This window comes from Budorcas taxicolor, chromosome 2 (assembly GCF_023091745.1).
Source record: "Budorcas taxicolor isolate Tak-1 chromosome 2, Takin1.1, whole genome shotgun sequence".
Lineage (NCBI taxonomy): Eukaryota > Metazoa > Chordata > Mammalia > Artiodactyla > Bovidae > Budorcas > Budorcas taxicolor.
In genome coordinates this window covers 57845034-57855197 of record NC_068911.1, presented here as the reverse complement: position 1 = coordinate 57855197, position 10164 = coordinate 57845034, and positions in this window count along the sequence as shown.

Here is a 10164-nt window from a genome sequence, read left to right as displayed (position 1 = left end):
TACTCATTTCCCCCAAAGAGTTGAAGCAGGACAAAAATAAAGCTGAAATCATTTTTTTCCTTACATTTTGGTCTTTATAGGCCAAATTAATTCTTGATTCTAATTAAGGCTCCTAATTAGCTTTGGATCATGGATGCTATATAAATCTAACAAAACTAGGCATCCTGTCCATAAAAATATAGAAAATTTTAATGCAATTTTAAAGAACTTACAGTCTCACTAAAACCTATATAAGGCCCACAGACCAAAGATTCAGAACTATCCTGGACTCTAACGAGTCCATCCAAAAAGCTACAGGAGGAGCAGTTGTATACCCAAAGTAATCATGTGTTAAACGTCCAGGTTTAACCTGACATAAATATTGAAAAACAAATGTTTAGACCAGCATTCAGAATGTAAAAAGTGTCTCTTTCCTGATCAGTTCAATGCATAACAACTGACTCTATAGTAATCTTTCCACAGGATGAAAGTGTAGACTTTGTAATCAACATCCTTATCAGGACTAAATATCCCACTGTAGCTGGATTACTCAAGTTCCTTCTTTATCTGCTTCCTTCTGGTGCCAGACTTTGGCACCTCCAACAGAAAGTAGGAAAAAGAACTGAACGCATGAAACTTAAATGATTTTATTTTATTTTCAGTAGAATACCTTGACTAAATAGCTTGGTGCAAAGGAAACTGCTATTTTGCTCTAAGTTTTTGCCCTTTCTCTTACTGCTGTATGTAATATAGCATTGGCTGCCTCCTTAATGAAATATATAATGTCTTAAAGAGATTCTGTGGCTTCTGCACATTACATAAGCCGTAGTCAGTCTGCCTCAGAATGAATGCACAAAAATTGTAAATTTAGTCTCAGAAGCATGCTGCTAAAGCAAACCCAGCCAACTTTTCAGCCTTCAAAGCTGCTTTGTATAAAGCAGCACATTTGGAAATCTGTCGCTGGTACACTCTATTCACACTGGATTAATAAGAAGTAAATTTAACATGACGAAGAAAAGGACATAGAATATAAGAAAGGATCACAAAAATGGAGAAAGCAATACATTCCAACAAAATCCAGTATTAGTTAAGTTTTCAAATACCTAGACATTTATATGTTTTTGAATGCTGACAATATACTCATATTAATGAAATGTCCCCTCTCTTGACCTCAATGCCTAGAGGCAAATTCCCTCTTTGCAGTGTAAAATATGCCTATGTTCCACACTGCTATTGCTTTTTCAGGTAGGCAAAAAGTAAATATATAGCAAATACCACCACCATCATTTAACATTAAGTGTTTGACACAAAATAATGGACTTGACTACAACTATCGGAGTTAAGTGAGCTGCCTCAAATTCGTTGTGGAATAAGATCATTTCAAAAACGATAACAAAAAATTAGGATTAAGGGATTTTTTTTTAATCTCCATGGGGAACAGTTTAATTTAATTTATGTGAAAGATTTCTTTTTCTTTTATCTCTCTTATTTCAAGTGGTGTCGCTACCTTTATTGTAAGATTTTTAAAATTTTAACTTTATATTACAAATTGTTTCAAACATAAAAAGGATAAAGAGTATAAAGGCCTCCTATATATTCATTATCCAGCTTTGACACTTAACATTTTCCCAAACTTGACTGTAAAGGGTTTTAATGTATCTAAATTAAACTAGAATTATTTATATAATAATAGTATAAACCATAAATAATTGGAAACTCTTGAAAGAGATCATTTTGAATTATTTTTAGAAGACAACTATTTATTGTTCCTTCAGAATGGAATTGGGCAAATAAACAGAATTTTTAATGGGAGTTAACTGTTTTCATGGTGCTTGATGGTAATTTTTAGAAACATTTTTAAAAGAGGAGACTGTAAGAATAAATATCAAAGTAACATGCTTAGCAATAGCCAAACCAAGTGGTCAAACTAATGAAGCTCAGTTGAATACGTATCTCTCTATCAAACTGAAGCTGAGCTAATAGCATGTGATACACCATTGCATGAGTCGGGCTTCCTAAATCTTGATTTCTTTGAAAAGCAAATGAAGAATGCAGCCAGTGAGTTCATTGTACTGAGTCACTGGGTTGAAAAAGAGAAAGATAAACCACCTACTGAACAAACATTTTTTTCTTCTGGGTGATTCACAATTCTTTGAAGACTAGCACTCATCCAGTGCTCATTTCATATATTTTGGTCTCGGGCAACTTTGACTATGGGAATTTGATTATGTAAAAAAACTCTCTAACTGATGTATTATTGTCATCGTTCACTCACTGAATGGTGTCCAACTCTTTGTGACACCATAGACTGCAGCATGCCAGGCTTCCCTGAGTTCCTCAGGCTTCCCTCACCACCTCCCAGAGTTTGCCCAAGTTTATTTCCATTGAATCGGTGATGCCATCCAACCATCTCACCCTCTATCACCCTTTTCTTCTGCCTTCAATCTTTCCCAGCATCAGGGTCTTTTCCAATGAATCGGCTTTTTGCATCAAGTGTCCAAAGTATTGGAAATTCAACTTCAGCATCAGTCCTTCTAATGAGTATTCAGGGTTGATTTCCTGTAAGATTGACTGGCTTATAGGTGTAAACAAAAACAATTTTAAAAAGTCAGATAATTTTCAGAATCCTAGTGTTACGTTTATTAAAACTTTTTTCAGCTAATATTAAATTTTTGCTAGGTATTTGCACTAGTTGACAAGAAAAATTACAAAATCATTTTGATTGATTCAGTCTAAGAAAAGTTTCTCATTTTTCTGTTTCCAAAGAAGCATAGAAGAGCATTTTTGCTGTCAGAACTGGCTGTAGCTTTGGGGATATTATTATACTGATAAGCTTGATTAATATACTCTTCATTTAATTTTTGTTTATTAAATTTTAAGTTAAGCCTAAGATCTATTGTAAGAAAAAAATGCTGTAATAAAATAGAGAAATATTAATCTTTATAATTTTATATTGTTTGTGGTATCAAGTGCATTTTTCTCTCTATAACATACAAAATCCAAACTGTATTTTCCCCATGAATTTACAATGTGGGAGAGAAAAGAAGTCTTTAAAATTTAGAGCAGCAAGGCTCCATACTTTGGAAAACAAGAAAAAATAAGTTTAAACTGCTCTTGTAGTAAAAAGTGCACTTTCATGTAGTGCTGTAATCCTTTTGAATATTAATTTTGACATATGTATAAAGAACATTCAAAATATCCATGCCTTCTAAATATGAACACACATTCATATACTCTTTTTTTCTATATCAAGGGTCATTATTTGATTTTTTGAAATATAATAAAGGCTTCTTTCTTGGTGTATTCCTTTCTGTATTTTTTTTAATTGAAGGAAAATTGCTTTACAATGTTGTGTTGGTTTCTGTCATACAACAATGCAAATCAGCCATAATTATGCATGTATCCCCTCCCTCATGAGCCTCCCTCCGCTCCCCTCACCCCTCCCCTCTAGGTCATCACAGAGCACCAAGTTGGGTTCCCTGTGTTATATAGCAGCCTCTCACTGGCTATCTGTTTTACACAAGATGGGCTACAGTCTCTAGGGTGGTAAAGAGTCAGACATGACTGAGCATATGTGCACAGTGTATATATTAATATGTTGATGCTACTTTCCCCGTTCGTCCCACCCTCTCCTTGCCCTACTGTGTCCACAAGTCCATTCTGTACCTCTGCGTCTCTATTTCATCCCTGCAAATAGGCTCATCAATACCATTTTTCCTGACTCCATATGCATGCTTCAATACACAATATTTGTTTCTCTTTCTGACTTACTTCGTTCTGTATGACAGGCTCTAGGTTCATCCACCTCACTAGAACTGACTCAGATTCATGCCTTTTTATAGCTAATATTCCATTGTGTATAGGTAACACATCTTTTTTATGCATTCATCTGTTGATGGACATCCAGGTTGCTCCCATGTCCTGGCTACTGTTCATAGCGCTGCAGTGAACACGGGTACACAGTCTTTCAGAATTGCGGTTCTCTCAGGGTATATGCCCAGTAGTGGGACTGCTGGGTCATATGGTCGATTTATCCTTCACACTCATATATTCTGCTCCCAGTTGTATTCCCTAAGGAAAAAAATCCTAGATTAAAAAAAAAATTGTGCACAAGGGTACTATTTATAACAAAATAGACTAGATACAACTTAAATTCTCATGGTAGGAAATAGTCACAAGAGTTACAGAACATCCACATCAAGAAAATTCTAAGCAATTCCATGTCAGTGAAAGAAAACATGGATATACAGGTCTTAACTAAAATCTCCTGCATGTATCTCTTGCTAGCTGGGGCTTTTGCAAAAGTTCTTGGTCTTCTATTAGCTTTTGAGAATGACAAAATAGGCCTTTTTAGGCAAAGTAGGGAGAAGGCAATGGCACCCCACTCCAGTACTCTTGCTTGGAAAATCCCATGGACAGAGGAGCCTGGTGGGCTGCAGTCCATGGGATCGCAAAGTCGGACATGACTGAGCAACTTCACTTTCATTTTTCACTCTCATGCACTGGAGAAGGAAATGGCAACCCACTCCAGTGTTCTTGCCTGGAGAATCCCAGGGATGGGGGAGCCTGGTGGGCTGCCATCTCTGGGGTCGCACAGAGTTGGACATGACTGAAGCGACTTAGCAGCAGCAGCAGCAGCAGGCAAAGTAGGCCCTATAATGAAAACAAGTAGATCAACAGCTTAATGAGATATGAGTAACACCATAAGCTCTTGGTACTTAAGGTGTTCAGTTCAGTTCAGTTGCTCAGTCATGTCTGACTCTCGCTGACCCTATGGACTGCAGCATGCCAGGCTTTCCTCTCCATCACCAACTCCTTTTTGCTCAAACTCATGTCCATCAAGTTGGTGATGCCATCCAACTATCGTTCCCTTCTCCTCCTGCCTTCAATCTTTCCCAGCATCAGGGTCTTTTCCAATGAGTCAGCTCTTCGCATCAGGCTGCCAAATATTGGAGTTTCAGCTTCAATATCAGACCTTCCAAAGAACACCCAGGACTGATCTCCTTTAGGATGGACTGGTTGGATCTCCTTGCAGTCCAAGGGACTCTCAAGAATCTTCTCCAACACCACAGTTCAAAAGCATCAATTCTTCGGTGCTCACCATGCTTTATAGTCCAACTCTCTCACATCCATACACGACTACTGGAGAAACCATAGCCTTGACGAGACCTTTGTGGCAAAGCAATGTCTCTGCTTTTTAATACGCTATCTAGGTTGGTCATAACTTCCCTTCCAAGGAGTAAGCGTCTTTTAATTTCATGGCTGCAATGAGCATCTGCAGTGATTTTGGAGCCCAAAAAAATAAAGTCAGCCACTGTTTCCACTGTTTCCCCATCTAATTGCCATGAAGTGATGGGACTAGATGCCATAATCTTAGTTTTCTGAATGTTGAGCTTTAAGCCAGCTTTTTCACTCTCCTCTTTCACTTTCATCAAGAGGCTTTTGAGTTCCTCTTCACTTTCTGCCAAAAGGGTGGTGTCATCTGCATATCTGAGATTATTGATATTTCTCCCAACAATCTTGATTCTAGGTTGTGCTTCCTTCAGCCTAGTGTTTCTCATGTTGTACTCTGCATAGAAGTTAAGTAAGCAGGATGACAATATACACCCTTGACATACTCCTTTTCCTATTTGGAACCAGTCTGTTGTTCCATGTCCAGTTCTAACTGTCACTTCCTGACCTGCATATAGGTTTCTCAAGAGGCAGGTCAGGTGGTCTGGTATTCCCATCTCTTTCAGAATTTTCCACAATTTATAGTGATCCGCACATTCAAAGGCTTTGGCATAGTCAATAAAGCAGAAATAGATGATTTTCTGGAAATCTCTTGCTTTTTCGATGATCCAGCAGATGTTGGCAATTTGATCTCTGGTTCCTCTGCCTTTTCTAAATCCAGCTTGGACATCTGGAAGTTCCTGGTTCATGTATTGCTGAAGCCTGCCTCAGAGAATTTTGAGCATTACTTTACTAGCGTGTGAGATGAGTGCAACTGTGTGGTAGTTTGGGCATTCTTTGCCATTGCCTTTCTTTGGGATTGGAATGAAAACTGACCTTTTCCAGTCCTGCAGCCACTGATGAGTTTTCCAAATTTGCTGACATATTGAGTGCAGCACTTTCACAGCATCTTTCAGGATTTGAAATAGCTCAACTGGAATTCCATCACCTCCACTAGCTTTGTTCATAGTGATGCTTCCTAAGGCCACTTGACTTCACATTCCAGGCTGTCTGGCTCTAGGTATGTGATCACACCATTGTAATTAACTGAGTCGTGAAGCTCTTTGTTGTACAGTTCTGTGTATTCTTGCCACCTCTTCTTAATATCTTCTGCTTCTGTCAGGTCCATGCCATTTCTGTTTTTTATTGAGCCCATCTTTGCATGAAATGTACCCTTGGTATCTCTAAAAAGATGTCCTTTTCATTATAGGGGACTGGAATGCAAAAGTAAGAGGTCAGGAAACACCTGGAAGAACAGGCAAATTTGGCCTTGCAGTACAGAATGAAGCAGGGCAAAGGCTGATAGAGTTTTGCCAAGAGAACACACTGGTCATAGCAAACACCCTCATGCAAGAACACAAGAGAAGACTCTCCACAAGAACATCACTGATGGTCAACACTGAAATCAGATTGATTATATTCTTTGCAACCAAAGATGGAGAAGCTCTATACAGTCAGCAAAAACAAGACTAAGAGCCAACTGTGGCTCAGATCATGAACTCCTTATTTTCAAATTCATACTTAAATTGTAGAAAGTGGGGAAAACCACTAGACCATTCAGGTATGACCTAAATCAAATCCCTTATGATTATACAGTGGAAGTGACAAATAGATTTAAGGGACTAGATCTGATAGACAGAGTATCTGATGAACAATGAATGGAGGTTCGTGACATTGTACATGAAACAGTGATCAAGACCATCCCCAGGAAAAAGAAATGCAAAAAAGCAAAATGCCTGTCTGAGGAGGCCTTACAAATAGCTGTGAAAAGAAGAGAAGCGAAATGCAAAGGAGAAAAGGAAAGATATAAGCATCTGAATGCAGAGTTCCAAAGAATAGTAACGAGAGGTAAGAAAGCCTTTCTCAGTGATCAAAACCATCAGTTCTTTATAGTCCTAAAGCTTTCTTTATAGTCCAACTCTCACATCCATACATGACTACTGGAAAAACCGTAGCCTTAACAAGATGCACCTTTGTCAGCAAAGTAATGTGTCTGCTCTTTAATATGCTGTCTAGGTTTGCCATAGCTTTTCTTCCAAGTAGTAAGCATCTTTTAATTTCATGGCTGCAGTCACCATCTGCAGTGATTTTGGAGCCCAAAAAAATAAAGTCAGCCACTGTTTCCACTGCTTCCCCATCTATTTGCCATGAAGTGATGGGCCCAGATGCCATGATGTTCATTTTCTGAATGTTGAGTCTTAAGCCAGCGTTTTCACTCTCCTCTTTCACTTTCATCAAGAGGCTTTTGAGTTCCTCTTCACTTTCTGCCATAAGGGTGGTATCATCTGTGTATCTGAGGTTATTGATATTTCTCCTGGCAATCTTGATTCCAGCTTGTGCTTCATCCAGCCTGATATTTCACATGATGTACTCTTTATATTAGTTGTTATATACAATACACAAGGTATTAGAGTGATACGTTTCCTTGGCTCAGAGTCTATAGCAGAAGAGAGAAAATGAGGGAAATACTAAATTATCTTTCAAGCCCCTTGAAACATCATAACCCAAGATTAAGTTTTCAGCCAAATAGACCTTCAAATAGTGAAACCTGGACATTTGGTGGTCTGACAAGGGGTCAGGACAAGGCAAGCACAGCAGTTTCCAGACCCACAATGGCTGACATGGACAATGGCTGACAGAGCTGGACTTTTAAGGCATAAGATCCACTAACCTGTGGGGACCAAAATGAACTTTGCCCTCAGGAGTCTTTGTATCTCCTGTGGTACCCATAAAGCCCAATGCCAAAGCTATTCCTTTCATAGATTGAAAAGGCCATTGTCAAAACCATCCCCTTTGTATGCATTCCATGTGTTGATCTACCCTTTTAAAATCTCCATCATCTTTTGGTTTAGCCAAAAAATGTAGTGACACTGACTGCAAAGAGCTTTTTTTAAAATGTACTTATATCAAAAGGTAAATACAAATTCTCCAGTCCCTCTTTTTCCTTTGCTAGCATGGATAAGGTCAGTAGGCAGCTTCAAGCTAAGGGTAAGATAGAAAAGGACATACTATGTTTAGAGGAAAAAATAATGGTAAGAATCTTGGTGGTCTGGCCAGGGTGTGCTATAGGGACATATCTTCCCTGATAAGAGAAAGAGGAAGTTTCTTTTCACTAAAGAGAGTCAACATTCAAGAGGGCAATGGGAGAAGATGTGGGACTTCAAAGGCAGGAAATAATTTAAAAGGAACTTACTCGTAGAGTTAGGCTTAAAGTAAGAATTACTTTCAAAGGAAATGTGTGGTGTCATAATTCTCCATAAAGCTGTCTGAATAACAGTTTAAGAAACCTGCTTCTTCTCTCTTCCTCTAAATCCTGGAGAACAGAGAATTTAATGTCACTGGAGATTGTGATGGGAGGGGAAGTAGTAGGGATACCAAAACCCCTGGAGCCAGCTTTCCATTTCCCTGGAACTAAAGGTAGCGTCAACTCCTACTGTTTACACTTCTTTCCATTAACACAGGCTCTGGCCCAGACCTTGTGAGAATCATCAAGACTCTCCCCGTCCCTTGAAAGACTCTGAAACTCCAGCAGAGGAAGTGTGGAAGAGTAAGTGTAAAAGGAGCATCTGTAAAACTACAGAAGTTATTTCCCCAAAAGTAAGAACCCCTTTAAATCTGTCCCCATTTTAGAAAATTAAGATATTCTAACTCTAGTAAGAAGTAGCCAACTTTATTGGAAAAAAAAACCCTGAAGTTTTTGAGTTTTGTAGGAATGGCAATGAAGTCATTGCTTTAGTTTAAAAATTCTCCTTTGTTTAACCTAGTAAGGGGAAAAGATGGCCTGATTAGGTTTACATTTCTTGGGCTCATGTTCTCAAAATGGTTCAAACTGAGTAGAAAAATCAGAAAATCATAACATTTTAGAGCCTATTTAGGCCTGGGAGATCATTCATTCCTTTTCATTTTATGGCAGAGAAATTTCAGAAAGGATAAATGGTTCAAATGTAGGAAGCCAAAAAGTAGTGAGAGAAGCAGTCAGTATATAAAATCCATAAAATGCAAATCAGATCAGATGAAATCTGGAGTTTATTATAGAAATTGTCATTGCACTTAACCATATTTTCTCTGCTGTTTTGGGTATATGTTTGTTGTCTCTCATTCTGTTGGTTAGGAATGGAACAAAGTTTTTCAAAATTATTTTTTTACTGCCTCAACGGAAATCTACAAAAATGGGTAATAGACTATTTTGGGACCATTGTTCAGAAGTGCATTTAACTTAGAAATGGTTACCATGGAGATAAGCACATGATGTGTGACTCTATAGGTTTCCAGTTGCAGTCTTTTATGCTACTAAGACGTAAATAGCCAATATACACACACAATGGCACCCCACTCCAGTACTCTTGCCTGGAAAATCCCATGGATGGAGGAGCCTGGTGGGCTGCAGTCCATGGGGTCGCTAAGAGTCGGACATGACTGAGCAACTTCACTTTCACTTTTCACTTTCATGCACTGGAGAAGGAAATGGCAACCCACTCCAGTATTCCTGCCTGGAGAATCCCAGAGACAGGGGAGCCTGGTGGGCTGCCGTCTATGGGGTCGCACAGAGTCGGACACGACTGAGCGACTTAGCGGCAGCAGCAGCAGCAGATGCACACGAGTCCATGCCCACGTGCACACTGAGTTTAATTGTTCCTCTGTTTCTGTAACATAATATTCAGCTCAGTTCAGTCGCTCAATTGTGTCCGACTCTTTGTGACATAATATTAGACTGGTGCAAATGTAATTTGGGGATTTCAGATCGTGAATTGTAAATCATAATCAGGCTCAAACACATCTTTATTAATCAAAATAAGAACCATTACACTCAACACATTTTTGTCAATGAGAAATAAGCTTGTTTTTTCCTGTAGTATAAAAATCTGTGCTTCATTCTATGCACTCTTGGAAAGCATTTTCTGCCTCCTGCTGGTTGTGGAGGCATTTTCCCTGGAAAAAGTTATTGAGATGCTTGAAGAAGTGATATCAGCTGAT